At 36.7% G+C, this 18,969-nt stretch overlaps 1 protein-coding gene across 6 annotated transcripts in view; it reads left to right on the top strand.

Annotated features, from left to right (window-relative positions):
- Window positions 1–18,969, top strand: part of LOC105220773 (teneurin-m) — a 319,151-nt gene that overhangs the window by 194,319 nt on the left and 105,863 nt on the right. The gene's annotated exons all lie outside the window — the stretch shown is intronic.

Below are 18,969 nucleotides of genomic sequence, written 5' to 3'. Positions count from 1 at the left end.
TTGTTGCAGTGCGGCGTACAGCAGTAGACGTTGGTGTGACTGCTTGAGATTAGTAGACGCTGCTCATGTTGCAGCTACGCTGGTTGTCATAGTTTCATAGTCAACGCAGTAATACCTCAACCATTGCCACTGCTTTGGATACAGTCAAACGCGCCAACTGCTTGAGGCTGTCATATTTTTCGCACAAACACTTGCCACCCACGTGAATTATGGCATGCCAAGTAGTATGCTTGTAGCAGCGTTTTAGGCGCGCGGCACCATTTACATTTTCCAGCGCCTACTTGGAAGGTGCGAAGCCGTTAGTGAAAGTAGTCATAGTCGGTGTGATAACGTGGGCGCGCGACAAACACTCGCATAACTAAGTGTGTGAATTTCAACACATATTTTTAGGCGCCGCACGCGCACGCTAAACAATAGTAAGGCAGCAGGCGCCGCAAGCGAAATGAGGAGCATAAATTTAGACAAAGGCAAAGGTAAGCAGCGAAATTATGATTGTGCAAAAAAGTGGAGTATCTGTGTTAGCGCCGCACACAATTCGTTGAACCCGCCGCTAACTGTAAGTCAGCCAGCGAAATTTCGCAAAATAATGAGCGTTAGCGACACACTAAAGAAAATAATATGCAACAAAAGTTGCACAAAAATGCATTGCCTACATTTCGGATGCGCGCTAACTTGCGCGCTTGCTTGTGTTGCCTACTTTTGCGCGCGCTCATTACAAGCGCCATAACAAAGCGCGCCAAGTTACACTGCTGTGCCTCAAGTGGCAGGCAGGCAGGTATGTTTGTTGGAAGTGGCACAGCGCTGCAATGCAATGCGCTTGCCGCATTCGGGAAATTTACAGTTATGTGTATACATATGTACCTGCCTCCACCCGCTTTTGTGCACTGGCATTAGGAGTTGTGCTAAAAAGAATTACTCTGACATCATTTTGACACTCAACGTTAGGCAGCAACTTTCCTACTTTGCGCTACCAGAACAACAACAACAACAAGTTGTTTGTAAAATAAATTAACCTAATTTAAGTGAAAGCACAGACACGGGCAGCAAACTTTTAGTTGGTTTTGTGAAATTCACAACTCAGTTGAGGGCGTGAAAGTTGTGGCAAAGCCAGCAAATTGGCATGAAAATTTGACGAAAGTTGCAGTGAAATTGCAGTTAGCCTATATTTTGCAGTTGAAGTGATAGCTCGCGCGATTTAAGGCTGGAAATATTTTTTTGAACTATTTGTAGAATAACTATTTACTATTTACGTGGTCTATAAATAATATACAAATATAAAAGATTTATGATAAATTACAACGCAAGCAGCTAAAATTTCAAATTTGTCCAGTGTTTTTGCAACAAAATTTATGTTATAGAGTTGCCATCTGATTTTTAATTTAAAAAATTTTAAAATTAATATTTTGATATTACACCACATACAGCTATTTGATGAAACTATTAATCTTGCATCAAAAATTAAGTTACAGAGTTGCCACTTGGCAAAATTATATTAAAAAAAATTAAAAATTTTATTTTTGAAATAACATTACAAGCAGACAAAAAAATATTGAAGCTATTTTACTTGCAACAAAAATTATGTTACAGAGTTGCCACCTGGCAAAATTTTATTTAAAAAAAATTTAATTTATATTTTGAAATTACATCACAATCAGCCCAATACGTGTTTTAAGCTAAAGCTTTTGCAACAAAATTTTTATTATAAAGTTGCCACCTGGTTAATTTAATTTAATTTTTTTTTTTTTGAAAATAAATGTTTTGATTTTTTTTAAATTTTAAACTCTTTTCAAAGCATTTCACTAAATTTCTGACTTCACTTCCCGCCCTAAAATTCCAACAAACATCGTACAAACCATAATTACAACTTACCTATCTCCACCTTAATCTTTTAATAAAAGACAAACAATGTCTCAAATCCCAACTTATAATCAAAAACCGAAAACTTTTGCGCCACCACAAGCAAACGTTAAGCCTTTTAAGCAGAAAATGCAATATTTATCAGCGTGTTATTTTGTGAGTACAGTCACCTTAGCACAACTGCACACACATATAACCCATAACACCCCACTCAAGCTCTTCTTAATCACCTTCCCTCACACTCACTCCTGTTAGCTGCGGGCTAAACTTTAAATCAACGCGTGTTCAAAGAAACTTAACGCAAAACAAAAAAGCCAGCCGAGCACCTTAAGGTGATAATGCGCTGTTTACATGAACGCATACAAGCAGCGGTAAGCAAGGGTATATGAAGCGTCTTCACACATACACAACAACAACAACACATACATGAAATGTATTTAAACTGGCTGAGTAGTTATAAATAAGTTGTCTCTGTGTATCTAGTATATATTATATATGGAGACACATAAGTTTAAACACGGAAGTGAAGTGCCGAGCTTTAATCTTAAAATGCGCGTTCAACGACCGACTAACCTACACACACACATAGACACACAAGCGCATAAATAAATAAATAATTTAAAATATGTATTTATGTATCAACCGCAGAAGAACTTCATGTGATTACAAATATCAACCGCTCGCCATGACACTTCAGCTGAAAAACAGGCATAGACATGCTTCTACATACCATATGTAAGAGTGTCTCTGTGTTGCATGTTTGCCAACGGTGATTAAATCTGTGGCTGTAACTTATGTAAACACACGCTGTGCACGGCGCACCGGTCGCTGCTTGGCATTTTCTTGCGTCGCTTATTTGCATAGTAAGCGAAAAAGCAACAGCAACAACAACAGTCTACAAGTTTGTTGCCCCCTCAGAGTGGCAGTTTAAGCGAGTAAAAAGCGGTTTTTGTGCCACCACCACCAGCTTCATTCTTAACCTGCCGTTATTCGTCACACTTCAACTCATTGTTTTGCTGGACTTTGCTGTGTCTTTCATTAAGCGCGCTGATATTTTGCTTTGGCGCAATATCATATTGCGCGTTTCCGCTTAAGATATGCCCTGACATAGATACACATAAGTACAAGCAAGCATAATGATAAGCATGCGGTGGGTGGGTGGTGTGTATGGTTTAAAACAAACATATTGCCATATTTGCTTGTTTAAGCCATGCAAAAAAGGGGTGAATAATCTTCGTTCAACCGAAAAACCGCAAATATTTCCAACGCCGGTAAGTAGGCAACAAACGGTGGCGTTGTTTCATATATTGTATAGTTATTGTTGTTGTAATGTGAAGCTTGATTACTTGTTATCTTGAATTTATTTCAATATTTTGAGTTGTTGTGTCAGTGTATTTTCACATTATACTCGTTTCTTAGTATCAACCTCATATAATAGGATTACGCTTAGTCGCCACAAAGTATGCTACTGGAATGCTACTTGTAAATTAAATGCGGTGTCACTAACTAATAATCACCTGCTGTTTGCCATGGAGCTGACAAAATCTTGCAAACTGAGAGGTTTTTACAATTATTGTATTTTAAACTGTTATAAAAAGTCGAAATGAGCAGCTTCTTCAATGAAAATGCTTCAGCTCAGATTCAGTCTGTCCTCCTATATACCTATAAATTACTATAAATGATCTATATAAGGCTATAGCATATTTAATATTACATATATGTGTCTTATTTGCATTTTTGAAAAAATAATAGCACAGTTTTAGGCGCCAGTTTCTTAAAAACCGACACAGCGCTTCAAAAAATATTATGTTGATACTAAAATTAGTATAAAATTTCATGCTTACATTTTACATACCCCAAACTTGCAAAATTCTAAAAACATAACATACTTTTAGGCGCTAAAATCATAAAAAGTCGCAGGACACTTCAAAAACTAATATTTTAATGCAATAATTATTGTCAATTATAATACAATTCCCACTTATACTTAACATAATCTCAATTTGCATAATTTAAAAATATTTTAGAATACTTTCAGGCATGAAAAAAAATATTTTTTGTATATTTTTGGATTTTCAGAAATTTTTTTAAGCTCAGAAAATGCCAAATAAGCACATGCGCTCACATTCTAAATACAAATTTCATATTTATACTTAAGCCCACTGAAATTATGTAGCACACTTTTAGGCGCATACACATAAACTCACTTCTAACGCAATGCTACAACTTCTAAAGTGTACCAACTTCATTTTCCACACACTAATTTACTACCGGAATGCCTGTCATCTTTTAGCCTACTTCCCAACAATCATCATATTTTCATGCCAATTCATTGCCACACACCACACCACAGCAAACCACGGTCGCGCCACAAATTTGCTGGCGCGCGCGCACCATTTGCGTCACATTCGCAAAACTTTTGCAGCAAAACTAAATTTGTACAGCTTTTGAGCGAAATTCTTAACAAATGCGAACCAAATGTGCATTGGCAGGCAGGCAGGCAGGCAAGCGCTAACTTATTTGCATAGCAACACTACAAATATGCCAGCTATGAGTGTCTGACAGATAAGTACCGAACTATTTCGAAGCTGCTAGTGTTGTTGTTGCTGTTGCTAAAAACAAAACACATTATTTGCTCGATTTTATTTGCCACCCACTTATATAATTTTCTTGGCCACTGCAAGGCAGCAATATGAGAAAAAAAACGCCAAAAACAAATAACGAATGAAATTTCAAAACTCAAATTGTTTGCGCAATTCTCAAGATATTTTGTGTGTTCGTATGCTACGGAAATGGTGCGACGCAAATGACATGGAAGGAAAGTTGGCATAAACAAGCAAAATTTTCGAATTCGCCGAAAAACTGGGTCAATGGGAAAGTTGTGCTTAAGAATAAATTTCGGCAAATTGTGTGGATTTCGAAGGAAGCTGCCAAAAGAAGAGTGTCTCATAACTTGAAAGCTTGCATAAAGCGCTTGGAAAAGTGAGTAGTGTCGGTGATTGCATAACGGTATTTAAACTGATATAACAGTGAATTGCATGGAAAGGGTTTTTAAACCCCTTGACGTATCAAATAGCGCAACGAAACTCGCTTCCAACTTGCACTAAACAAACCAATTTTGATCACTTACGAAATGTGAATGCATGTAATAAAACTATTTATTTTAGATTAGATGTTGTGCACGGAAATAACGGGAAAATTTTAATTCTCTTTTCATCAAATGTACACTTCTACACAACACGAGTCAGATTCGTCATGTTAGGCACAGAAATTGTACACTATGTTATAATTTGAAGCGTATTTCTTTCATTTCGCAAGTTCAGCTGTACTTCTCAGACAGTTTAAAAAAGCAAAGTAAATTTTTTTTGGTACAAAATATATACATTTTTGATAAATGATCATGATTTCCGCTTTAGACTAAATATGTTTTTAAAGACCGTCACCACAAATAATATCAGTTATTTTCATATAAAATTCTATATTATCGTCGGGGTTATCATGTTAGGCACAGTAATTGTACCACGAGTCAGACTCGTGGATATACGTCAAGGTGTTAATAACTACTGCAGCTGTTAAAGCCATTCTTTTATAATTTGAAGCGTATTTCTTTCATTTCGCAAGTTCAGCTGTAATTCTCGGATGGTTTAAAAAAAAATAAAAATTTTTTGGTACAAAATATATAAATTTCTGATAAATCTTCATCCGCTTTAAAATAAATATGTTCTTTAATACCTTCACCTCAAATAATTTGAGTAATTTTCATATAAAATTCCATGCTTTCGTCTTGGTTAGTCTACAAAGGTTTTCTGAGTCCTTAACTACCAACAATTTCTGTTTTATTTTAATGTCAATTCTATAAATTTTGTTACATAATACTTATTTAAACCCTACACTCTTAATTTTATTACTTTTTTTTGACACTATCCAACTATTTGCAAAGTTCCACCCAAGCACGTAGCATACTTTTGAGCGCCACCAAATGTCAACCGCAAAATCAATTAAGCGTCTTAGCGAGCAAACGCCTGTCGGCGCCTCAAATCACACACAGTACATACAAAAAGCTGTGGCTTAATTTAAAACTGTTGACTGTTTTGATTTATTTGCTTTCTAATTCACACTCACCATCTCTTCTACGTAATTACTTGTCGACATACACGCGCTTGCCACACCAGCTGCTTGCTTGCGAATTTATACCGAACGCTGACGTATGGCTTTAACGAGATTTGTCGCGGTTGAGGTAAGAGCCTTGTAAATAACGGCAGAGTATAGAAAAAGGTATGTGTGTGTGTGTGTGTGTGTGTAAGCTTGTCGGATTGCGGTCGCATTAAATTTGATTAGCGCCTAAATGCAGGCCACATTAAAGCGCTGCAAAATAAATAAATAAAGTACTAAGTGTATAGAGGAGACAATGTAGTGAGAAGCGTGATTATTTGCAAAAACTTTTCACGCACACACACACACATACATACATATATAGGTGTCACATGCGCACTAACCACCTCCCCCCTCCGCTCTGCTCTACTTCACTGCTTTATTTAATTCTTTCTTTGCAATTTTCGCTTATTTATGAACTGTTTGACATTCCGCACAGCATTTGTTGTACGCTGTCGTGTGCAACACAATGACGCCGGCAACAACAACAATTGCAACAAACAAATAACAGCATGACTTTGTATAAACTTATTGGCGAGCAAATATGTGTTGTTTTGTGGCAGTTTGACATTATTTCAATACATGCCACACGCACACACTCACAATCACACATTGTATTGCTGCCACATGCCGCACTGTGCAACTTAGTTGGCGACACTTTTTTCTTTCTTTCTATTACTCACTTTGTGCACTGTGTTCACCTGGCCAGCATGGGTGTGGACCAACTTTGTAGCGCGCTCGTGTGGCATGTCAAATAATGTGTTTGTGCCACACAGCAGCCAACAACAAAAGCAACAAAATGAGCTCTGAAAATCACATACGCTGCGTGCTTAACAAGCAGCGTAGCAAATTTTAACAAGCAATAAGCAACAAAAAAATACAACAAAGGCATACAAAATCAGCAGCAACAACAACAACAACAATAAAAACAAAAAAAAATAATAATAACATAAACGTGACATAAATATTTAAGCCGTCGCATAGTTATAAGTTTTGTTGTTGTTGTTGTCATGTTATTTTCATGGTTGTTGTTGTTTGTTGTTGTTGTGCTTGCTTAAATTCAGCTTGCGACAGCGCATAGTTTGACAATTTACGCTGCTTTATTATGTTGCGGTCATGTGTTGCAAGCATGTTTTATGTTGTTGCTACTAATTTTGTTGTTGTTGTTTTTCGCTGACAGCCAAATTCGCTAATAAATAATCATACACAGATGCGCGTAAATAATATTGTTAGCTGGCTGGTCAGTCAAATACCGCCGCCCAACGCCACAAAGTATGCAATGAAAAAGTTAACTTTTGCGTGCAACAACAACAATAACAACAAGTAAGGAAGGGCTAAGTTCGGTTGTGAACGCACATTTTATACTCTCGCAATTTATTGATTTAATTTTATTAATATTATATAATAGACAATTTGACCCACATATTCGTCATATACTATATATGGTATAAAGTCCATTGATAGTTGGAAACCTTAATATTAGGTTAGAAGCACCGAGGTCCTCTAGTTCGATATATGGCGTCTTAAAAACCTATGGTCCGATTTCGGCAATTTTTAGAAGGGCGATGCCACTCTTTAAATGCTGTATTTATGCAAAGTTCTGCGCCGATATCTTCACTAGTGCTTACTTTACATATTTGTCCATCTGATTAGACTTCAAAGATCTTGTATATAGGAAGTAGGTATATAGGAGTTAACCGATTTGGTCTATTTATACAACATATTATTGGGATGCAAGGAAAATATTACAAACCAAGTTTCATTGATATTGGTCGAGTAGTTTTGTAGATATGGTTTTTGACCCACTTAAACTTCTGTACCTTCTTTCTAATGAAATTTAAGGTTTCTGCTGTTTTCCCTTACTGAATTTAAGCATTTTTAGTCGTTTTCAACATAACCTTTGTATGTGAGGTGGGAGTGGTTATAATCCGATTTTCTCCATTTTTGGACTGTACAAGGTAGTACCTTTCTAGAAACGATTCCAGAAAGTTTGGTTCATATAGCTTAAGTAGTTTACGAGATGTGTACAAAAAACTTAGTAAGAGGCGGCGCCACGCCCACTTTTCCAAAAAAAAAATACATCCACATATGCTCCTACATAGCGCGATCCTTTGTAAAAATTTTATTTCCGTAGCTTTATTTATGGCTTAGTTATGCCACTAAAGTGTTTTCTGTTTTCGCCATTTTGTGGGCGTGGCAGTGGTCCGATTTTGCCCATTTTCGAAAGCAACCTTCCTATGGTGTCAAAAAAAAGTGTGCCAAGTTCATTACGATATCTCAATTTTGACCCAAGTTATCCGTTGCACGGACGGACGGACGGACAGACATCCGGATTTAAGCTCCACTATTCACCCTGATCACTTTGGTATATATAACCCTATATCTAACTCGTTTAGTTTTGAGTGTTACAAACAATCGTTATGTGAACAAAACTATAATACTCTCTTTAGCAACTTTGTTGCGAGAGTATAAAAATATAATTTCACACACCTACACAGCAACTAAAGCTTGGAGTTAATGCAACCCAAAGCTACCTTTAAACAGTTATTGGTTGCAAGTTGCTATTGTTGGCCGTTAATGCAACAACAATGTGCGTGAACTGCTCATTCCAGCCAACGCTTTGCTAAATATGCATTCATAACTGTGCGCAATTACATAATTTCAGTTAAACATATACGTAAGTGTCTGTGTGTGTGTTGATACTAATGTGCTCCCACCGCCAGCCGCAATCCACAACTGCTAACGCACAGTGGCTTTGCGTTGCGGCAAATGACAAATGACATTTAGCCTGGCATTCGACACATAATAAATAATGCGGCCGGTATTTGCTGCATGCTGCGCTGCCGCTGCCCACCTCTATTCTACGCTGCTTGTACGGCCAATGTTGGTGGTATTGGTGTCAGCTGGCTGTCAGCTGCTGCCATTGATTGTCATAAAATATACAACAAAATACTCTCCCTGTTGCAATAACAAATATGCCAAAGCTTATGATAAAAGACACACATACAAATATCAGCTATGAGAGTATATATGCTTGTGTATATATAACAATACCGATATACATATATATGTGTTTGTTTGCCTTGCGAAATTTAATAAACTGCACAATACATGTCAGCGCTTACGCTTGTTTGGCCCGACAAAGCGCTTAGTTCGCCACCACCATAACTGCCACGTCCAACCGAATAGTTCACCAAACAGCTTGTGCACACCCTCCTCTTCCATCTCCGTCTACCACCAACCAACCAGCCTTACAACAACAAAAACACATCAGGTACACACCCATACTACTAGTAATGGCAGACAATTGAATTCGTTCCATTTACGGTTGCCCGAACAGCCAAATAGCCAAACAGCCAGTCAGCCTAGCAGCCCATTTGGCTGGCCGTACGTCTAAACCAGCATCAATGCGGTGTTGACTGCATTAGTTGCGGTATTTCGATGTTTCGGTTATTGTGGTGTGAAATTCTGTTGTTAATAATACAAAATATTGTTTACAGCCGTTTACTGTTGTTGTTGTTGCGTGCTTACATTGCCGCTCATATGCTGCATAATTCGCTCTCTACTACTTAGTATACACGTATAGCGCCTTAATGTAGGCTTTGGTTGATGTTTCTGGCTGTGTTTATAGTGCTTACTGTTAGTTAGTGTTAGTGTCAACTACAGTGTGTGCAAAATATTTGCAACAATTTACATAACATACATAAATAACAACACACATAGAAAAGCTAAAACATGCTCGATTGCAAGTGTGTTGAGAAATATGACTATAGCATACACTTGAGAGCTAAGCTTTAAGGCTTCTGTGCTAAAGTATTTGCTTCTAGACGTTGTATACAAGGAAGTATAACTGAGATTAGGCCGTCAAAATGTTGTTGTGCATATATATACTTAAAAAATTATAGAAATTTCGATTTATTAACAAATTTAAAATCCAAAAAAAAAATATTGTAAAATATATACTATGTGGTGTGTTCAAAAAATAACGGGAATTGTAAAATTTAAAATTTCACGAGTTTGAAGAGTGTTAAAAAAATAACGGGAATTGTGAAAATTAAAATTTCACAAGTTTGAAAAGTGTTCAAAAATAACGGGATTTTCTAAAAATTAAAATTTCACGTGTTTTTAAAAAGTGTTAAAAAAATAACGGGAATTGTAAAAATTGGAATTTCACAAGTTTGAAGAGCCCAATACGAAAAATCGCTGAAAATGCCAAATTCTATCTCAAATATGGAGTTTGAGAATTTTTTTGATGATTAGAAGAAACGCTGGCATAAGTGCATAATATCGACTGCGAATTATTTTAAAGACAACAACATTAATGTGGACGAATGAATATCTACCATTTTCTTCAGAAAACGCAAATTCCCGTTATTTTTTGAACACATTTCATTTTTTTAATTTACTTTTATTAGAGACGAATGAAGAAATATATTTTTAGAAAACGAAAATTCCCGTTATTTTTTGAACACATTTAATTTTTTTTTTTGTTTTTTGAAAATTTACTCTTATTAGAGACGAATGAAGAAATATATTTTTAGAAAACGCAAATTCCCGTTATTTTTTGAACACATTTCATTTTTTTTTTTTTTTTGAAAATTTACGAATGAAGAAATATTAAAAAAAATGAAAATTCCCGTTATTTTTTGAACACACCTCATATCTTTTTGAAAGCTTTCTCTATTAGCAAGCAGATTTTTAATTGATTTTATTTCAATATAAAATTGAATTATTAATTTTTAATTAAAATTAGTTAATTAATTACAAAATTTAATTTCAAATATGTAGTTTTTAGAAAAATATTTAAAGAAATTACTCAAAATTTTGCTTAAATATTTTTTCGATTTTCAAGTCAAATGCCAACACTTCAACAGTCTCAGTCTCACTTCCAACTTAACGCTGTCAATTTTGACAGCATATTTACAATTAAAGCTTTACTTATAAATTGCAGACATACATAGATTTGTATATATATGTATATATTTAGAGATATAAACAAACAGTTATAAGCAATCACTCAACTTATGGCTAAATACTTCAAACAAGTGACAGCTTGTATACATTGCAAAAGAAGAACTCATACTTGGAAATGTAAAAAATGGAAGTAAAAGCTCTGGAATTGCAAGTCACATACATAGAAGAACTATAAAATATACAAAACCATAAAATTTCTAATACAAAACACGAGAATTTGCTCGCAGCACCAACAGCTGAAATGAAGCGCGTCACTCCATAGTGGCCAGCCAAAGACGGCATTATTACGAACACACACACACATACACATATATATACATACATATACATTCAGAATTGCTGTTTAAAACACTTTTTGCGCTTCTACTATATGACGGCAACTTGACTGGCATGAGTGATTTTCATTTGCGAAATGCTTGGTGCACACTCACACAGGCAGGCAGTCCATCACTGACACATTCTCACATTCTCACAAGCACTCATACACTTTCCTACTTATTTCTTATACATGTAAGTGTGTGTGTGTGTGTGTTGGTGTTTGTACTCACTCATTCATGCGCTCATTGATTGCTTTGTCAAAAGGTTTTGTAAACATTTTTGACATATCCAACACACGCGCTGGCAGCAAGCAGTAAGCAGCAATGGAATAAATAGCGAAAGCACTCCTCACTCCTCATATGCTCACCAGCGAGGTGGTATTGCATACATACAGGCGCAATAAATTGCAATTCGTTGTGCTGAAAAGCGCGTTTCTTCTTCATTCTTTCCCTCTAATAGTACCTTACTTCACACATCTTCATGCAGCCAGCTTGCCTGACTGTCTTGCGCTCGCTCGCTGTTTATTTGTTTGTTTGCTATTTAGCGTTTGCTGGTGCTGTTGTTGTTGTTGTTGTTGTTACACATACGCAATTATTATTGTTATTATTATTATTGTTGTCACACTTCAGTGTTGATATTGTATTGTTGTCATGCACATACATGCAGGCATATATGTGTGAGTGTGTTTGTATTTGTTTTTGTATGTGTATTAGTGTCTGTATGCCCTCCCCCGCGCTCTTGCTGTTGCTGTTTACGTTACGCCTGACGTCACATATTGGCTTTTCATTACTGCAAATGAAATCGCAAATGTTAGCGTTGCAACAATAACGCCAACAATAACAACGACAACAACACGAATAACTGTTTATGCCTCACAGTAATGTTGTTGTGATTACTGTTGCTGCCACTGATGTATCGCACGCCAAATATTGACATACAACTTCAACTGACAGCCGCCAAAGTTGAGCGCTGTTGCAAGCAAGCAATTTTGCTTGCAACGTCCGGGTGAATGTGCAAATTTAAGTGATTGAAACGAGGGTGCTTTGAAAAGAACGGCGGGTGGGATAAATTAGAAGGAAGTAAAGCGAAATTAAATTGAAACTGAATTTAAAAAATATATTAAAATAAATAAAAGATTAAAAAAAAATATAAAAAATAAAAAATTAAAATAAATAAAATATTAAAAAAAATATAAAAAATATAAAAAAATTTCAAAAAAATATTTTCGAAAAAAAAAATTAAAAAAAAAATAAAAAAAATTTTAAATAATAATTGTTGTGACATTTTTCTCATGTTCAAAAATCCAATTTATTAAACCGTGTGTTCAATTTGTACCCAAAAAAGTATGCCTGCCACACATAAATACTCAAACAATCACTCATCTCACTTCCACACAAATCCTTGGCACGGTCTGCTTCAAATTCACCGCAATTATCCACAGCGAAGAAACCTCAAGTTTCACAAATATTTCGGCAATGTGACACACTTTCCACACGCCAACAAACCGACAAACAAATGTCTGCTATTTATCCTTGTAAATTCGCTCGAAATACTTCGCATTGCGGCTGGTGTAAAATTTCAATTGCTGAATGTCATTCCGACGACGACGACCTACGAAAATGAATTAAATTTCATAATTACACACAATTTAAATGCCGAAAAAGCCAGAAAATCGTGCGAGCAAACACACACATACTCTCAGAGAGATATACGCAGAAGGTTGAAGGCATTGTCTATGGCTTTTGTGGGAAAAAGAGCGCAGTGAGGGAGAAGGGTTGTGCAAATGCCTTTCAAGTGTTTGAGTCTTCTTACTCAAGCGTATGGTAAGTGTTTGTGACGCAAAGCAGATTGTTGTAGCAAGTACAAAATATTTTTTTTTGGATGAAACAGCAGAGTGAGTGGGAAAGATAGATGATTATACAGTGTGGCATACATGACTGTGGACAGGAAAAAGAAGTTTCTAATTTCTGCAATAAAAAGAAAATTTGTTGGTGTCTGTGAAGGAATATTAATTAAAATGGAACTAAATGGTAACAAAGCAAAAAAAAATTAACAAAATGTGAAAAAATAGTAGGGAATTAGAGGCATGAAATGGAAGTGGAACAATAAATTCAAATTAAAGGAAAAAATGAAACATTTTTGTAGGGAATTAGAGGCATGAAATGGAAGGGGAACAATAAATTAAAATGCAAGGAACAAAAGAAAATATTTTTCGAAGGAACTATTATAAATAATATAATTTTATCTTTGAAAGTTGCTGAGAGAACATCTTATTATATAAAACTTAATGGAATGAAGTGGAAATGAAACGGGTGTAAAGAAACGAATGGAATTTGAGAAATATGTAGAACAAATATGCCTGCGAAATGAAGTGGAATGGAATAGTATAAAGTGATACCGAAAAAGTTTAATAAAACAATGGAACGAACGAGAATGGAACGAACGAGAATGGAATATATGAAAAATTATTTTTAATGAAATTCGGAAAATTAATATTTTTTAATGGCTGGAAGTAAAATGAGAAGAAATGAAATGGAACAGAACGGCATGGAATTTAATATTTTCATTTTAGCGAAATTTTTCTACTTATTGTTCGACTAAATTTTGAGAGAGAAATATTAAATACTAAAGAGAGCACAGGTTTATATATTCAATATCCCTTAGAGAAACATATTTATACCACACAGTCCGTCTCACAGTCAGCTATATCACACCGCATATAGTATTTAGTTGCACAAATCTCTGTCATTTCCGCAGACTTCTTTTTCGCTCCAGCTACAATTTTCTAATATATTTATATATATATATATATATTATTTCGTTTTCGGCGCACTTCGGAATTTGCACATTTTCTAAGCCAACCTCAAACCAACCGCGGCAAACCATTACACAGCTTAATGCTGCAACGTTTCCATTTCAACAATGGAAAACTTTAAATTGCCACCTTTTAGGCGCGCGATCGCGGCAAACTGACCGTAAGCGTAGCGCAAACACTCTTATATATATGTATATATATCTATGGCGCTCTATAATCAACCACAAGACGGCTTAAGTTTGACGGCAATGCGATTAAGCAGCTGGTGGATGAGTAAAAGAACGTTGGTTGTTGTTGCAGATTGCCAGGGTAGCGGATTGCTTACTAAGCCGCTATGGAAAATGTGCGCTAACGGAATGCTTGTATTTCTATATGCTTGAGAGTGTGTGTGTGTGTGATAATGTGGCGCGCACAACGTCATTATCATCAAAGGCAGCGTAATCATTGCGCTAGTCATTATGTGTGCGGCCACCGCCGTCGTCCTTGTCATCAAAGTGAAATCTCATCTTTCATTACGCTTCCGCCACAGTCAGTAATCTCACTTTCTTCTCATCATTGCTTAGCGCGCCTCAACGGGCACAGCGACGCGCCTATGGCGTTTGCATGCAACCTTATTTGCCTGTGCCTTTTTTGCTCTGTATGAAAAAAAGTTATTCGCCGCGTAGGCAGGAAATTTTTAAGCCCATAAATGAGCTTACAATTTTCTATGTGAATGCTTGTCGAATTTATTATCCGGCGTATTCTGCGCCGTTTTTATTATTTTTTTTGTTTCGTCGGCTTCTATTTTCATTTTTTTAATTTTCATTTCGCTTTCTTATTTCCTTCTCCAATCTTTTTTCGTTATTATTCGGTTGTGGCCTGTGAAATTATTTCACACTGATTGTGATTTGAGCCAACAAATTTGCTGGCTGGCCATTTTTCTTGCAGCTTCTGCCTTTTCTTAATTTCAACCAGCACTTTGTGTATCTTTCGGGCGCATATATGAATTTCTCATGCCACAAATGTCTGCCTTCGACCGCTGAGAAATTCGAGTTGTGGCTGCATCAGCATCTGTCTGCCGCAGCGGCATTTGAATATCAAATAGAGTTGTTAAAATTTATATGCGCATTGAATTGCCGCACACTCTCACACAACAACAGCAGCAATATCAAGTTCTCCAGTTTCCATTTCATGCATTGGCATTTTTGTCATTCGCGCCGCCTACATATTACACCGAATTATGCTGGCACTGTCTTCGTTGGCCTTCTTTAATTTTGCGCCCAACTGCGCTAGGCCGATTTGCATGCGACGCGCATTTATCGCTTCTCCAGCATTCACACCTCAGTTCACTGCTGATTCGTTTTTTTTTTTTTCAATTTTCCACTTCAATTGTTACGTTCGCGTTCAATTCTAATTTTTGTAATGATATTTTTCGGCAGAAATCTACATTTTTTCTCAACTTAATTTATTTCATTGCATACGCTTAGGCGCACGTACCCTCCTGGTATACAAATTCCATAGTTCCAACTAACAAACTGTATGTAGCGCTGCCAATTTCAAATGTCAGCATCATCAAATTCTTGGCATGCGCTAACTGCTGACTAACACAGCACAAAAAGAAATAAAGAAAATGGACACAAATGAAATTTCGTCACATAATTTTTGGCGCGGCATACACATTGCGAACACTCGCGCTTTCTTTGCGCCTTGTGCAATCAGTACGCCAACTTGCCTTTGTGTAATAATAAATGTTGAAATTCCCCACGGCATAGAAATTAAATTGATTCATTAAAAGTGTAGTGCCGGCATTTCGCGCACGATTGCCTGCAATTTGCAGCGCCTAAAAGTATATGGATATGGTGCGTTGTAAGCGAAAATTAGTGAAACCAAGGTCAGTGCTAACAAATTGCTTGGGAATAACTAATGAGTTGTGTTGAGTTGCTTCAATGAAATTGCTAGTGCGCTTTCTATTTGTATTATTACATTATGCGCCTAAATGTAGGTCATGCTTTTGTTGAAATCACAATTTCACTACATTATAATGCGGAAAAAGTTTCCCCCTTGCGTTTGGCGCACATTAGCTGCCATATATTCTAAGTATATTTTAATGCATACGAAATAAAATTTGAGCTGGCACTTTCTATAGTAGTGTAGTGTAGTTAAGTCGCTATTGAGAACTCTTTCAACAACAGTGGGGTTAGGTTTTTGTTGAAGTATATACTTTGGCGCACACATTTAAACTTTAGTAACTGCTCTCACATGCTATTTGCAGGCATTTACATAAGTACCCCTTTTAAGAGAGACCATTTGTTGCAACGCTGGGGTGCGCTGTTAAGTGTTTTTGTAATATTAATGCTAAAATGAAGATATTGATTGGTGAAACAGATCGAAAGTACTTTAAAAGCGTAGATTTACAGAAAATTTGTATTAATTTCTAGTGTTAGAAGAGTGGTAGTTGTCTCTGCTAAAGCAATCGGTAGGTGGCTTCACTATTTTCGAGGAAAACTTCAACATTTTTGAGGTTTCAACATGCTTTCAAGCATTTAGAAGAAAAAAATTTAAATGAAAATAATAAAAATCTAAATAAAATCAATTCAGTTTAGAAATTCAAAGTTTGTGTAAACAGTAAAAACTTCCAGCAACTTCTATGTATTCAAGCGCTACACTGTGTAGCCGCAAAAATTGACTCAGCTGCAACAAAGTAGCTAAAATAGTCATAATAATAACAAGCACTAAATTTTAAGTGGCAAGCGCAACGTGAAATGCCAGTCACAGCACACAGCGCGCGGCATGTAAGAAATCATAAAAAGAAACAAGTAACCAAAGCGAATAATAAAAAAATTAAATAGTGTACTATATATAAGAAAGCAAAATTACACAAAAACAAACAAACAAATGAACCACAACTAAACTGCACATGCAAAGCGCCTGGACGCAAAGCTGAAGCCAATACAAGCAATACAAATACCAAAGCTACCGCAGCGACAAGCGAGCAAATGCGCCACTTTTACGCTTTAATGTCCGAGCGCCACTACTAATGGCCACACACACACATGTATAGACTAATACAAACGCGCGCTCGCACTAATACACACACAGCGCGTCCCTGCAACATTAGCGCCGTACCCACAGCTGACGGTGCGACGAATGCGCGCAGCCAAATGCTGGCGCGATAAGCTGCTTATCTTCATTTCGGAAGCAAAGCCGCAGGACAGTAGGACAACACAGCACAGCGCAATAACAAAAGCAAATGGCAACAGCAGTGGCAACGGTAGTTTTAATAAGAATAGCGGCGACCGCATTGTAATAGTGTTGCGCGTAAACGAAATGACATTTTCGGTCACCCCAACGCGCTTGCTTGTGCCGCGCGCTGGAATGGCATGTGGCGGCACAGTATAGCCATTAAAGCGCGCGCGCGCAAAACAGCTGAGGCAAATAGCTGCAAGGGGCGGCGGCGACGAAACTAGCCCCTTTTATTGCACAGAATTTCCAGAAATAACAGAAAAGTGTAGTGTGGGTGAGTTGGCGTTTAAAGAGCGCGCTGTTAGTATGTATATTTCAATTTTCCGCCACCACAGCTTCATTAAATATTATTTAGAAGCAAAGTGGGTGGGAAGAAAATGTTGGAGGTCAGTTAATGGCAAATGGTGTAGCGCACAGCAGTTATTTGGCGCTGTTTTCAAAAATTAGAAATTTATTCTTCATCATTACTGTAACCTTAACAAGCGCCAGAAATTCTATGAAATAAAAATATTTTCTCAAAAAAACTTTAAAATCTGCTCCTAAATACTAAAATATTTATGCAATTCAACAATACTAAGCTCTATAATTATAACGCCTGCGAACAACGTCTTAATTAAGCCGTCGCCAGACAGCTTAAGGCTCTTTATAATATACTGTACAATTAAACCACGTGTGCAATCGACTACTACACGTCAATCAATCTTGAAAGAAAGGTCATTGCACGACATTTGGCTTCGTGCCACAGTGACTTATTTATAAGTATATATTTTCTTGCACACTCCTTGCCTACTTCTAGGCGCTAAAGCAGCTGCCAGCTTGCACAATTTGCGCCAATGGCATTTTATCGCGAGTGTGTTTACCTGCTCTCCCCCCTCTATGAGGAAATTCATTTATAATTGCTAGTATTACGGCAAAAAATAACTGCAATCACGAAAAGCATTGCATATTGTTGGGCGCAAATGTGTCAAGCGAGTACTTATGCATATGTATTGCATACTTTATGGCGTGCTGGCGCATTAAGCCGATATGCAAGCAATAATAAGTGCCTGCTCTTGTCGTGTGTTGCCTCTGCCGAGGCAGCCAAGCAAATGTGTAAATTGTTTGCTGCAATAATTATTATTAACTGCTTTTGTTTGAGGTAAATGACTTAGTGGAGGTACAGCGCTTGTCGTGTGGTGTGGGACTCTTCTTTTTGTCGTGTAGTGACTTCTGTGCGCCTTTTAATGCTTTATAGTCGCTTGACTATCTACTCGTATGCCATCTTAACTGTCTTGCGCTGCCTTTCCATATACAAATAATTATATATGACTCTATATAAATATACATATTGCTGGAAAAAAACAAAGCGCTTACTGGGTCATAACAATGTGTTATCGCGTCGGCCATTAGCGGCGTAAAACTGCATAATTATTAAGTAATTAAGATGCCATTTACCTCCAATGGCAGTTGGCTGCTATGTATAATATATGGCGCATATGTAGCGCCTTTGCAGCGCACCGCTGTCTTGTGCCGTCGCCTGGGCGCCACCTTGCCAACTATTTAAAGCATTTTTAATTAAACTTTACCGCCTCAACGGCGTTTAACTTTTGCGTTTCTTGTGTTTGCTTTTGTTTTTTTGTTTTGTATTATTG

Source organism: Zeugodacus cucurbitae, chromosome 4 (assembly GCF_028554725.1).
Source record: "Zeugodacus cucurbitae isolate PBARC_wt_2022May chromosome 4, idZeuCucr1.2, whole genome shotgun sequence".
Lineage (NCBI taxonomy): Eukaryota > Metazoa > Arthropoda > Insecta > Diptera > Tephritidae > Zeugodacus > Zeugodacus cucurbitae.
The sequence above is the reverse complement of the archived record's forward strand: the minus strand, read 5'-3'. Positions and strand labels throughout refer to the sequence as shown.